The following is a 14,601-nucleotide window of genomic DNA, read 5'->3' on the forward strand; positions in this document are numbered from 1 at the left end:
TGAGAGGGAGTTGGTACACAGGTCTGCCAACATCTTGAACGCAAATGAAGCAGAATGGACCAAAGGCAATGGGATGGTAATTTTACACTTTTAGTATACAAAACCATCAAAGATCACAAGATGATCGGGGTCAACATGTCTGGACCAGGTTGATAGTGAGGCAAAGACAATGAAGGAACATTGGCATGCCACATAAACTATCAAGCTAACAAGTGGGGGAAGAAACAACATGGCTACACCCAGGAAGAGAGAGAAGCTTGTTCTGGGTTTTACTTTTCAGAAGAATCCATTTAGAAGGTTTACTGGTCTATAAAGAGAAGTGAACTTCAGGTGGTAGGCAACTGAATCAACTGATCGTATGGAGTATTACTTAAGAATGGCCATACTGGGTCAGACCAAAGGACCATCCAGCCCAGTATCCTGTCTGCCAACAGTGGCCAATATCAGGTGCCCCAGAGGGAGTGAACTTAACAGGTAATGATCAAATGATCTCTCTCCTGCCATCCGTTTCCACCCTCTGACAGAGGCTAGGGACACCATTCCTTACCCATCCTGGGTAATAGCCACTAATGGACTTAACCTCCATGAATGTATCTAGTTCTCTTTTAAACCCTGTTGTAGTCCTAGCCTTCACAACCTCCTCAGGCAGGGAGTTCCACAGGTTGACAGTGTGCTTTGTGAAGAAGAACTTCCTTTATTTGTTTTAAACCTATTGCCCTTTAATTTCATTCCGTGGCCCCTAGTTCTTATATTATGAGAACAAGTAAATAACTTTTCCTTATTCACTTTCTCCACACCACTCATGATTTTATATATCTCTATCATATCCGCCCTTAATCTCCTCTTTTCCAAGCTAAAAAGTCCTAGCCTCTTTAATCTCTCCTTATATGGGACCTGTTCCAAACCCCTAATCATTTTAGTTGCCCTTCTCTGAACCTTTTCTAATGCCAGTATATCTTTTTTTGAGATGAGGAGACCACATCTATATGCAGTATTCAAGATGTGGGCATACCATGGATTTATATAAGGGTAATAAGATATTCTCCGTCTTATTCTCTATCCCTCTTTTAATGATTTATAACATCCTGTTCGCTTTTTTGACTGCCTCTGCACACTGTGTGGACGTCTTCAGAGAACTATCCACGATGATTCCAAGATTTCTTTCCTGATTAGTTGTAGCTAAATTAGCCCCCATCATATTGTATGTATAGTTGGGGTTATTTTTTCCAATGTGCATTACTTTACATTTATCCACATTAAATTTCAGTTGCCATTTTGTTGCCCAATCACTTAGTTTTGTGAGATCTTTCTGAAGTTCTTCACAGTCTGCTTTGGTCTTAACTATCTTGAGCAGTTTAGTATCATCTGCAAACTTTGCCCCTTCACTGTTTGTCCCTTTCTCCAGATCGTTTACGAATAAGTTGAATAGGATTGGTCCTGAACTGACTCTTGGGGAACACCACTAGTTACCCCTCTCCATTCTGAAAATTTACCATTTATTCCTACCCTTTGTTCCCCATCTTTTAACCAGTTCTCAATCCATAAAAGGATCTTCCCTCTTATCCCATGACAGCTTAATTCACGTAAGAGCCTTTGGTGAGGGACCTTGTCAAAGGCTTTCTGGAAATCTAATTACACTATGTCCACTGGATCCCCCCTTGTCCATATGTTTGTTAACCCCTTTAAAGAACTCTAATAGATTAGTAAGACATGATTTCCCTTACAGAAACCATGTTGACTTTTGCCCAACAATTTATGTTCTTCTATAAGTCTGACAATTTTATTCTTTACTATTGTTTCAACTAATTTGACTGGTACTGATGTCAGACTTACTGGTCTGTAATTGCCAGGATCACCGCTAGAGCCCTTTTTAAATATTGACATTATATTAGCTGTCTTCCAGTCATTGGGTACAGAAGCTGATTTAAAGGACAAGTTACAAATCATAGTTAATAGTTCTGCAATTTCACTTTTGAGTTTTTTCAGAACTCTTGGGTGAATGCCATCTGGTCCCAGTGACTTGTTACTGGTAAGTTTATCAATTAATTCCAAAACCACCTCTAAAGACACTTCAATCTGTGACAATTCCTCAGATTTGTCACCTACAAAGGATGGCTCAGGTTTGGGAATCTCCCTAACATCCTCAGCTGTGAAGACTGAAGCAAAGAATTAATTTAGTTTCTTTACAATGATTTAGTTGTCTTTAAGTGCTTTTATCTGTCTCAATCGTTCAGGGGCCCCACTGGTTGTTTAGCAGGCTTCCTGCTTCTGATGTACTTAAAAAACATTTTGTTATTACCTTTTGAGTTTTTGGCTAGCTGTTCCTCAAACTCCTTTTTGGCTTTTCTTAGTAAATTTTTACACTTAATTTGGCAGTGTTTATGCTCCTTTCTATTTACCTCACTAGGATTTGACTTCCACTTTTTTATCTCTCACTGCTTCTTTTACATGGTTGTTAAGCCACGGTGACTCTTTTTTAGTTCTTTAACTGTGTTTTTTAATTTGGGGTATACATTTAAGTTGGGCCTATATTATGGTGTCTTCGAAAAGTGTCCATGCAGGTTGCAGGGATTTCACTCTAGTCAATGTACCTTTTAATTTCTGTTTAAGTAACCTCCTCATTTTTGCATAGTTCCCCTTTCTGAAATTAAATGCCACAGTGTTGGGCTGCTGAGGTGTTCTTCCCACCACAGGAATGTTAAATGTTGTTATATTATGGTCACTATTTCCAAGAGGTCCTGTTATAGTTACCTCTTGGACCAGATCCTGCGCTCCACTCAGGACTAGATCAAGAGTTGCCTCTCCCCTTGTGGGTTCCTGTACCAGCTGCTCCAAGAAGCAGTCATTTAAAGTATCGAAAATTTTGTCTCTGCATTTTCTACTGAGGTGACATGTACCCAGTCAATATGGGGGTAATTGAAATCCCCCACTATTATTGAGTTCTTTATTTTGATAGCCTCTCTAATCTCCCTTAGCATTTCATTGTCACTATCACTGTCCTGGTCAGATGGTTAATAGATCCCTACTGTTATATTTTTATTAGAGCATGGAATTACTATCCATAAAGATTCTATGGAACATGTGGATTCATTTAAGATTTTTACTTCATTTGATTCTACATTTTCTTTCACATATAGTGCCACTACCCCCGCCTTCCCCCTCCTCCCCCCTCGCCACCCGCATGACCTGTTCTGTCCTTCCGATATATTTTGTACCCCGGAATGATTGTATCCCATTGATTATCCTCACACCACCAGGTTTCTGTCATGCCTATTATATCAATATCCTCCTTTAACACAAGGCACTCTAGTTCAGCCATCTTACTATATAGACTTCTAGCATTTGTGTACAAGCACTTTAAAAACTTGTCAGTGTTTATTTGTCTGCCCTTTTCTGATGTGTTAGATTCTTTTTTACGTGAATATTTCTCATCTGTTCTGGCCCATACTTTATCCTCTTCCATCCTCTCCTCCTGACTAAAACCTAGAGAATCTCTATCAATAGACTCTCCTCTAAGAGAAGTCTCTGTCTGATCCACATGCGCCTCTGCAGCAATCGGCTTTCCCCCTTCTCTTAGTTTAAAAACTGCTCTGCAACCTCTTTAATGTTAAGTGCCAGCCGTCTGGATCCACTTTGGTTTAGATGGAGCCCATCCTTCCTGTATAGGCTCCACTCTATCCCAAAAGTTTCCCCAGTTCCTAATAATTCTAACCATCAGAGGAATGAAGTTTTGGAATAGCCTTCCGAGGGAAGTAGTGGGGGCAAAAGATCTATCTTGCTTTAAGATTAAACTCGATAAGTTTATGGAGGAGATGGTATGATGGGATAACATGGTTTTGGTAATTAAATATTCATGGTAAATAGGCCCAATGGCCTGTGATGGGTTTTTAGATGGGGTAAGATCCAAGTTACCCGGGAAAGAATTTTCTGTAGTATCTGGCTGATGAATCTTGCCCATATGCTCAGGGTTTAGCTGATCGCCATATTTGGGGTCGGGAAGGAATTTTCCTCCAGGGCAGATTGGAAGGCCCTGGAGGTTTTTCGCCTTCCTCTGTAGCATGGGGCACGGGTCACTTGCTGGAGGATTCTCTGCTCCTTGAGGTCTTCAAACTACAATTTGAGGACTTCAATAGCACAGATATAGGTGTGAGGTCTTTTTTAGGAGTGGTGGGTGAAATTCTGTGGCCTGCATTGTGCAGGAGGTCAGACTAGATGATCATAATGGTCCCTTCTGGCCTAAATATCTATGAATCTATGAATCTATGAATTCTAAACCCCTCCTCCCTACACCAGCATCACATCCATGCATTGAGACTCTGAAGCTCTGCTTGCCTACCTGGCCCTGCGCGTGGAACTGGAAGCATTTCTGAGAATGCCACCATAGAGGTCCTGGATTTCAGTCTCTTTCCTAGCAGCCTAAATTTGGCCTCTAGGACACCAGTATTACTGTATTATAAAAGTGTATAGAGAGAGGTCTTGTCAGTAGCTTTCAGACACACTGGTGATTTAATATCACTGTGAAATATATGTATTAACACTATGTAAGGAATTATTGATACTCATTGATATTAGGTTGAACAGTTTGCCCAGAAAGGAGGGAATGCCACAGCTATCTACCTATCTCCTACGTAAATGAAGTGTGGTGAAGTCAAAACAATGGAAGTCCCATTTTGCATAGAAATCATACGGTCAGGATGGGAAGCCCACAGAAAAGCTCTTGAAGCGAGATCACTGAACTGTACAGAAGCCATATTTGGCATCCATCAGTAGATAGACGCAAAGGAACAGAGTCACTGCAAGCTGAGAAAGATGGGTCCTTCAACCAAGGAGGGGCAGGGGTGAAGTCTCTGGAACTGAGTGTAGGTGAGAAAGGTGTTTAGGCAAAGATCTTTCACCTAAGCAGACAAGGGAAGGCAGCACCTTGTACTTTTGTGGAAGGTCCTTACTGAGGGAAAGTCATCCATGGCTGGGAGGTAAGCTGACTGGTAAAAGATACCAGTTTCAACAAAGTCTGTATCTTGCTAGATTGTTTTAGACTCTTAATTGCATGTTTTCACATTTATTTGCTTCTAACCCTTTCTAACTTTATTCCTTTTACTTAGCATCATTTAAACTATGCCCTATTGTTAATAAATGCGTTTTGTTTTACTATAAACCGACTTGGTGTGGTGTTTAAAGGTAATGGTGTATTCAACCTAGGTAAGTTTAATAAGCTGTGATGTGCTTTTTGTGTCTTTAGAGGAACAAGCAAACCCTGTTATTTCTCTGAGCTATCCAAGAGAGGGCTGGACACTTCGCGGACCATGGTTTGAGGAAAATTCAGGATTGGGAGTGTGTTGGCATCACCTTGCTGGCTGTAACCCAGGCTGGTGGAAGCCAGACTGCATCTGTGAGACTATAGATGAACTTCTGGAGTCAGAGCTGCTGAACCAAGATTGTCTAGCACACAGAAACTCAGGGTCTGACCTGCATGCTGGTAGGCATGCATTGTGTGGCTCCCAGGGTTACTGGGCAGGCAGTGACACAACCCTTCACTGGTCTGGATTGCACCGCGGAATATAATAGTATCATCTGAAAAGTTTGCCACTTTACAGTTCACCCCCTTTTCTATATCATGAATATGTTGAACAGCAGAAGTCCCAGTACAGATCCTTTGGGGACCCCCAATTTACCTTCCTCCATTGTGAAAACTGACCATTTATTCCTCTCTTTGTTCCCTTATGGCTTAATAATTCACAGTAAATGGTTTAAAGGTAAAAGAAAATATTCCAATTAATACCACTGGAACTATTTTAACTATTCTGATTATATTACCGATGTTAATACAATAAAAAAGCAATCACACATGACTTCTGTGTTTGCGTTCTAATCCCTTTCATTTCTTGGCTGCTTCTTTTGGTTCATTCCCTTTACATCTTATAGCATCCTTCTGAATTTCCAGTCGTATTCAGACATGAACATCATGCCGCATATTTAAGGCTAGTGATGTGTAGTATAACAAAGATTGGATATGGTGTTAAACAGTGCCATAGTGATCATAAGAATGACCATACTTGGTCAGACCAGTGGTCCATCTAGCCAAGTTTCCCATCTTCCAACAGTGGTCAGTGGCAGATGCTTTAGATAGATTGAACAGAAGAGGGCAATTGTTGTGTGATCCATCCCTGTCATTCATTCTCAGCTTCTAACAGTCAGGGGTTTAGGGACACCAAGATTATGAGGTTGCTTCCCTGACTGTCTTGCTAATAAGTTCATGTAGGTTAGGTCTATCAATAGTTATCCAATTATTTTCTGAACCTGGTTATATGTTTGGCCTTTACAGTATCCCCAGGCAATGAGTTCCTCAGGTTGACAGTGCCTTGTGTGAAGAAGTATTTCCTTATCTTTGTTTTAAACGTGGTTTCTATTCATTTCATTGGGTGACCCCAGGTTCTTGTTCTTATGTGAAGCGGTAAATAACAATTTCCTATTCACTTTCTCCACACCATTCATGATTTTATAGACCTGCATCATATCTCCCCTTAGTCGTCTCTTTTCTAAACTGAAGAGTCCCAGTCTTTTTTTAATCTCTCCTCATATGGAAGTTATTATTTTTGTTGCCTTTTTGTACCTTTTCCAATATGAATATATCTTTTTAGAGATGGGGTGACCAGAACTGCACACAGTATTCAAGGTGTGGGCATACCATGGATTTATCCAGTGGCTCCTTTCTCCCAGCTCCTGCCTCAAGGGTGAGCAACGAGGGGTGCGGGGTGAACCGAGGAGTGAGCAGCAGGTGGGGAGGACCTCGGGGTGGGGTGAGAGGGTGAGGCAGAGTGAGGGTGGGGCCTTGGGGGGAAGAGGTGCAGTGCAAGCGGGGCCGTGGTCTAGGCACCAATGCCGCCCCCCCCCCGCCCTGCTCCGCTTCTCAGGATCTTACGGTGGCAGCACCTCCAAAAGGAGATGTGCTGTATCTGGCATTTCTTGTCCCATTTGGGGAGGCTTATAACCACCACCCATGCTTCCTGACTATCTAATTTGTAGCCATTACTCTAATGGCATCCTTTGATTAAGCCAGTATAAGTGTGTCTGCATTAATTCCACATGAAATTAGTTTACATTTGAGATTTTTATGACGTATTATTGGATATTGAAAGCTTTTTGAAAACCATGTAGTTTACAGCACACCTAGACATCTTATCTTGTCAAAATTCACTGTGACTTCTCATGGTTGGAAAATATTGGACATGTAGCTGATAGGCCATTTGAAAATTTTGTATTATCCAAATTGATATATTTATGTACCTGAAGCTTTGGGTTTTTTTCAAATCAGGATATCTAAATTTAAGCTCTAGCTGATCTACAATTGAGGAGTTGAGCATAAATCCCACTAACTTGCATGAATCAAGCAGCATATAGTCTGACAAGTAAATTATAGTCATGAAGGTGGCCCAGCCTGGTTGCATTACACTTAACTGAGCACCCTAGGATAGAACACAAACTTGTTCAACCAGAAACATAGAAGAGGGTTCTCAACCCAAATCATTCTTAGAAGGCAAAAGCTGGTTATTTTTAAACCAATTAAACCAAAAGAGGTTGAGGAGAAAGGGCTAGAAAATGGATAAATAATGGGTCTTATGCTCATTTAAAAAAAATTCAACCCCCCTTCCTATGACTCATAGCAACCAGGACTGAAGGAGGCAAACAAAGCAGCTTTCATATTTCCTCTTAAAGTCTCCTCTTTGCTATCCCCCAGTCCTCCATGATTTCATTTTTTTTAAACTAATTTGCTTCTAAATCCAGGTTTCAGAGGAACAGCCGTGTTAGTCTGTATTCGCAAAAAGAAAAGGAGTACTTGTGGCACCTTAGAGACTAACCAATTTATTTGAGCATGAGCTTTCGTGAGCCACAGCTCACTTCATCAGATGTGTACCGTGGAAACTGCAGCAGACTTTATATACACACAGAGAATATGAAACAATACCTCCTCCCACCCCACTGTCCTGCTGGTAATAGCTTATCTAAAGTGATCAGCAGGTGGGCCATTTCCAGCACAAATCCAGGTTTTCTCACCCTCCACCCCCCCACACAAATTCACTCTCCTGCTGGTGCTAGCCCATCCAAAGTGACAACTCTTTACATAATCAAGTCGGGCTATTTCCTGCATAGATCCAGGTTTTCTCACTTCCCCCCCACCCCCAAACACACACAAACTCACTCTCCTGCTGGTAATAGCTCATCTAAACTGACCACTCTCCAAGTTTAAATCCAAGTTAAACCAGAATATCTGGGGGGGGGGGTAGGAAAAAACAAGAGGAAACAGGCTACCTTGCATAATGACTTAGCCACTCCCAGTCTCTATTTAAGCCTAAATTAATAGTATCCAATTTGCAAATGAATTCCAATTCAGCAGTTTCTCGCTGGAGTCTGGATTTGAAGTTTTTTTGTTTTAAGATAGCGACCTTCATGTCTGTGATTGCGTGACCAGAGAGATTGAAGTGTTCTCCGACTGGTTTATGAATGTTATAATTCTTGACATCTGATTTGTGTCCATTTATTCTTTTACGTAGAGACTGTCCAGTTTGACCAATGTACATGGCAGAGGGGCATTGCTGGCACATGATGGCATATATCACATTGGTGGATGTGCAGGTGAACGAGCCTCTGATAGTGTGGCTGATGTTATTAGGCCCTGTGATGGTGTCCCCTGAATAGATATGTGGGCACAATTGGCAACGGGCTTTGTTGCAAGGATAAGTTCCTGGGTTAGTGGTTCTGTTGTGTGGTATGTGGTTGTTGGTGAGTATTTGCTTCAGGTTGCGGGGCTGTCTGTAGGCAAGGACTGGCCTGTCTCCCAAGACTTGTGAGAGTGTTGGGTCATCCTTTAGGATAGGTTGTAGATCCTTAATAATGCGTTGGAGAGGTTTTAGTTGGGGGCTGAAGGTGACCGCTAGTGGCGTTCTGTTATTTTCTTTGTTAGGCCTGTCCTGTAGTAGGTAACTTCTGGGAACTCTTCTGGCTCTATCAATCTGTTTCTTTACTTCTGCAGGTGGGTATTGTAGTTGTAAGAAAGCTTGACAGAGATCTTGTAGGTGTTTGTCTCTGTCTGAGGGGTTGGAGCAAATGCGGTTGTATCGCAGAGCTTGGCTGTAGACGATGGATCGTGTGGTGTGGTCAGGGTGAAAGCTGGAGGCATGCAGGTAGGAATAGCGGTCAGTAGGTTTCCGGTATAGGGTGGTGTTTATGTGGCCATTGTTTATTAGCACTGTAGTGTCCAGGAAGTGGATCTCTTGTGTGGACTGGACCAGGCTGAGGTTGGTGGTGGGATGGAAATTGTTGAAATCATGGTGGAATTCCTCAAGGGCTTCTTTTCCATGGGTCCAGATGATGAAGATGTCATCAATATAGCGCAAGTAGAGTAGGGGCTTTAGGGGACGAGAGCTGAGGAAGCGTTGTTCTAAATCAGCCATAAAAATGTTGGCATACTGTGGGGCCATGCGGGTACCCATAGCAGTGCCGCTGATCTGAAGGTATACATTGTCCCCAAATGTGAAATAGTTATGGGTAAGGACAAAGTCACAAAGTTCAGCCACCAGGTTAGCCGTGACATTATCGGGGATAGTGTTCCTGACGGCCTGTAGTCCATCTTTGTGTGGAATGTTGGTGTAGAGGGCTTCTACATCCATAGTAGCCAGGATGGTGTTATCAGGAAGATCACCGATGGATTGAAGTTTCCTCAGGAAGTCAGTGGTGTCTCGAAGGTAGCTGGGAGTGCTGGTAGCGTAGGGCCTGAGGAGGGAGTCTACATAGCCAGACAATCCTGCTGTCAGGGTGCCAATGCCTGAGATGATGGGGCGCCCAGGATTTCCAGGTTTATGGATCTTGGGTAGTAGATAGAATATCCCAGGTCGGGGTTCCAGGGGTGCGTCTGTGCGGATTTGATCTTGTGCTTTTTCAGGAAGTTTCTTGAGCAAATGCTGAAGGTCGAAACAGCAGACTGGACTTCTACATAGAGTGCTTCCGCCGACGTGCACGAGCTGAAATTGTGGAAAAGCAGCATCACTTGCCCCATAACCTCAGCCATGCGGAACGCAATGCCATCCACAGCCTCAGAAACAACTCTGACATCATAATCAAAAAGGCTGACAAAGGAGGTGCTGTTGTCATCATGAATAGGTCGGAATATGAACAAGAGGCTGCTAGGCAGCTCTCCAACACGAGTTTCTACAAGCCATTACCCTATGATCCCACTGAGAGCTACCAAAAGCAACTACAGCATTTGCTCAAGAAACTTCCTGAAAAAGCACAAGATCAAATCCGCACAGACACACCCCTGGAACCCCGACCTGGGATATTCTATCTACTACCCAAGATCCATAAACCTGGAAATCCTGGGCGCCCCATCATCTCAGGCATTGGCACCCTGACAGCAGGATTGTCTGGCTATGTAGACTCCCTCCTCAGGCCCTACGCTACCAGCACTCCCAGCTACCTTCGAGACACCACTGACTTCCTGAGGAAACTTCAATCCATCGGTGATCTTCCTGATAACACCATCCTGGCTACTATGGATGTAGAAGCCCTCTACACCAACATTCCACACAAAGATGGACTACAGGCCGTCAGGAACACTATCCCCGATAATGTCACGGCTAACCTGGTGGCTGAACTTTGTGACTTTGTCCTTACCCATAACTATTTCACATTTGGGGACAATGTATACCTTCAGATCAGCGGCACTGCTATGGGTACCCGCATGGCCCCACAGTATGCCAACATTTTTATGGCTGATTTAGAACAACGCTTCCTCAGCTCTCGTCCCCTAAAGCCCCTACTCTACTTGCGCTATATTGATGACATCTTCATCATCTGGACCCATGGAAAAGAAGCCCTTGAGGAATTCCACCATGATTTCAACAATTTCCATCCCACCACCAACCTCAGCCTGGTCCAGTCCACACAAGAGATCCACTTCCTGGACACTACAGTGCTAATAAACAATGGCCACATAAACACCACCCTATACCGGAAACCTACTGACCGCTATTCCTACCTGCATGCCTCCAGCTTTCACCCTGACCACACCACACGATCCATCGTCTACAGCCAAGCTCTGCGATACAACCGCATTTGCTCCAACCCCTCAGACAGAGACAAACACCTACAAGATCTCTGTCAAGCTTTCTTACAACTACAATACCCACCTGCAGAAGTAAAGAAACAGATTGATAGAGCCAGAAGAGTTCCCAGAAGTTACCTACTACAGGACAGGCCTAACAAAGAAAATAACAGAACGCCACTAGCGGTCACCTTCAGCCCCCAACTAAAACCTCTCCAACGCATTATTAAGGATCTACAACCTATCCTAAAGGATGACCCAACACTCTCACAAGTCTTGGGAGACAGGCCAGTCCTTGCCTACAGACAGCCCCGCAACCTGAAGCAAATACTCACCAACAACCACATACCACACAACAGAACCACTAACCCAGGAACTTATCCTTGCAACAAAGCCCGTTGCCAATTGTGCCCACATATCTATTCAGGGGACACCATCACAGGGCCTAATAACATCAGCCACACTATCAGAGGCTCGTTCACCTGCACATCCACCAATGTGATATATGCCATCATGTGCCAGCAATGCCCCTCTGCCATGTACATTGGTCAAACTGGACAGTCTCTACGTAAAAGAATAAATGGACACAAATCAGATGTCAAGAATTATAACATTCATAAACCAGTCGGAGAACACTTCAATCTCTCTGGTCACGCAATCACAGACATGAAGGTCGCTATCTTAAAACAAAAAAACTTCAAATCCAGACTCCAGCGAGAAACTGCTGAATTGGAATTCATTTGCAAATTGGATACTATTAATTTAGGCTTAAATAGAGACTGGGAGTGGCTAAGTCATTATGCAAGGTAGCCTGTTTCCTCTTGTTTTTTCCTACCCCCCCCCCCAGATATTCTGGTTTAACTTGGATTTAAACTTGGAGAGTGGTCAGTTTAGATGAGCTATTACCAGCAGGAGAGTGAGTTTGTGTGTGTTTGGGGGTGGGGGGGAAGTGAGAAAACCTGGATCTATGCAGGAAATAGCCCGACTTGATTATGTAAAGAGTTGTCACTTTGGATGGGCTAGCACCAGCAGGAGAGTGAATTTGTGTGGGGGGGTGGAGGGTGAGAAAACCTGGATTTGTGCTGGAAATGGCCCACCTGCTGATCACTTTAGATAAGCTATTACCAGCAGGACAGTGGGGTGGGAGGAGGTATTGTTTCATATTCTCTGTGTGTATATAAAGTCTGCTGCAGTTTCCACGGTACACATCTGATGAAGTGAGCTGTGGCTCACGAAAGCTCATGCTCAAATAAATTGGTTAGTCTCTAAGATGCCACAAGTACTCCTTTTCTTCTAAATCCAGAGATCCTGTCATGGTTCCTCAATTTCTCTCCTTCTTTGTAGTTAAGATAGCTTTCTCTTATTTGCATGGAGGAGTCAGCTATCTTTTTAGCTAATGCTTCCCCCAGAGTCCTTCACATTTTCTTCTTAATGTTATTGCTTTGAAATACAGCAGGGCCGGCTCTACAGTTTTTGCCGCCCGAAGACATGAAAAAAAACTGCAGCCGCGGACGGCAAAAGGAAGAATTGCCGCTGCGGCCGGAGGAACTGCCGCCCCTTTCTAACTGCCACCCCAAGCACCTGCTTGGAACGCTGGTGCTTGGAGCTGGCCCTGAAATACAGCACTATTTATAGTGCTGTACATGCTCAAAATGCTGTATAAACTAATCCTCCAAGTCACAATGAGTGGTATGTAGACAAACATTATTCCCACTCCTCATTCCTGCCCATGAGAAAGATGTGGCACGAATGTTGAGTGACTTACCCAAGGATGCACCTCAAGTCAGTGTCATCATTAGAACCTTGGAGTTTCTGATTCCAAGCCCTCCTCTCAGCTAGCCTTTGGTTGCTGCTTCCTTGTTAGTATTCTTTCTTTTGTTTTGTTTTGTTTTAAAATGAGGAGTCCAATCCCAAGAAAAATAAAATGAAAGATTCCCTTGACTTCAGCGGGCTTTACTGCTTTAATCAGGACTTTTACGCTTTGGGATATAGTAAATAATATCACCTGTCTGTGAATTACTAAATGGGCCCTACATAGGAGGCTTTATAAATCTGGAAATAAAAATGCAATGCTCATGGTCATTAAAATTATTTCAAAGGGTCAGTTTTGGCGTCCCTTACTGTGGAAGCAGCATTTGGGGTAATTGTTCTTGAGAATACTTCTTGAATTTTAAATTGCCTTTTTAGTGCAAGTTTAATAAAACAAGAGGGAAGAAAGCAAAGATGCGTAAATACAAAATAATCATCTTTCTGTCATGTTCTCTGTATTTTGAATAATCATTCATATGGTAAGTCTTCATATGTGACTCTCTTCAACAATGCCAACAGTATTCTGCTGTCACATCTTTATTCATTTTTGTCAGAAGCAATGTTAAGGAAGACTCCATGAAGCAGCTCTCTGCAAAATATCATTATATTTTTCCTAGGAAGACAACAGCTGAGAGGCACCTTTCTATTTTTGTTTTAAAAAATAGAAAATAGCTGTAGATGATTATATGAAAACCCTGGTAAGAAAATGTAATGCCTAACGAAAATAACTCTGTATCCATCCTCTTCACTTAAGTATAACTGCCCTTTTCAAACCCTCAGTTCTTCACTAATGATTTTCTCTGGTATGCCTCATGTAGCCTAACATTTTAGTTGTTGAACCCCCTTTTCTGGAGCAAAATTACATCCGCAAGTTCTCTGACCTCCCATAATTTTCTTCCCTTGTTTCCTTGGCAAGGCTGATGCTATGTTTGTTATGCTTCAAAATAACTGCTTTTCTAAAGTCTGCAATGTCAGTATCAATTGATGCTTGTGTATGTTTATATGTGGCTTGGATGCATCATCCTTAGCAAACTTTCTAGGTCAGCATCAAGCAATGAGCAGTCACTTTCTTATTGCGGAAAGTTTGGTGGCATGGTATTAATGCCCCAAATTCTTTACAGTTCATGTAGACAAAATGATCATTAGGATTTTGATTTCTGTTCTCTACAAAGAAACCCAAGTGCCCCTTTCAGTAAACAGTGTTACATATCAGCTGTTTCAAGCCACTTTCTGAATCTGTAATGGCATTTTAGGTTAACATAAGCATATATCTCTTCAGTTTTGACAAGAAACGGTTCTGACTGCTTAATCATATTTAATTGTTCATAAATATAGTCTGATGTTTAGTGATCACTCCCTTTTAAAGTGACACAGATATAAGCCCACTGACATCTGCTCAACATTCTCGTGCTACTTATAAAACATTGAGGGAGCATTTGGACACTAACAAATGTAATAAAAAGAATTAAATAAATGAACCTGGGTTCCTCCTTGAAAGTCTTTTTAAAAAAAAAAGGGCACAAGCCTGTTATCAGCGGGAAAAATTCACCAGTAGAACTGGTTGAATAACAGAATTTCAATTCCACAGGAAGTCCCAATGCTTTGAAATTTTTTTTCTCATTCCATGTTGGAACAAACCTCCAAAATTTCCCATTGAACAAAGTCTAAAATGTTATAATATTGAATATGCAATA

Source organism: Caretta caretta, chromosome 4 (genome assembly GCF_965140235.1).
Source record: "Caretta caretta isolate rCarCar2 chromosome 4, rCarCar1.hap1, whole genome shotgun sequence".
Lineage (NCBI taxonomy): Eukaryota > Metazoa > Chordata > Testudines > Cheloniidae > Caretta > Caretta caretta.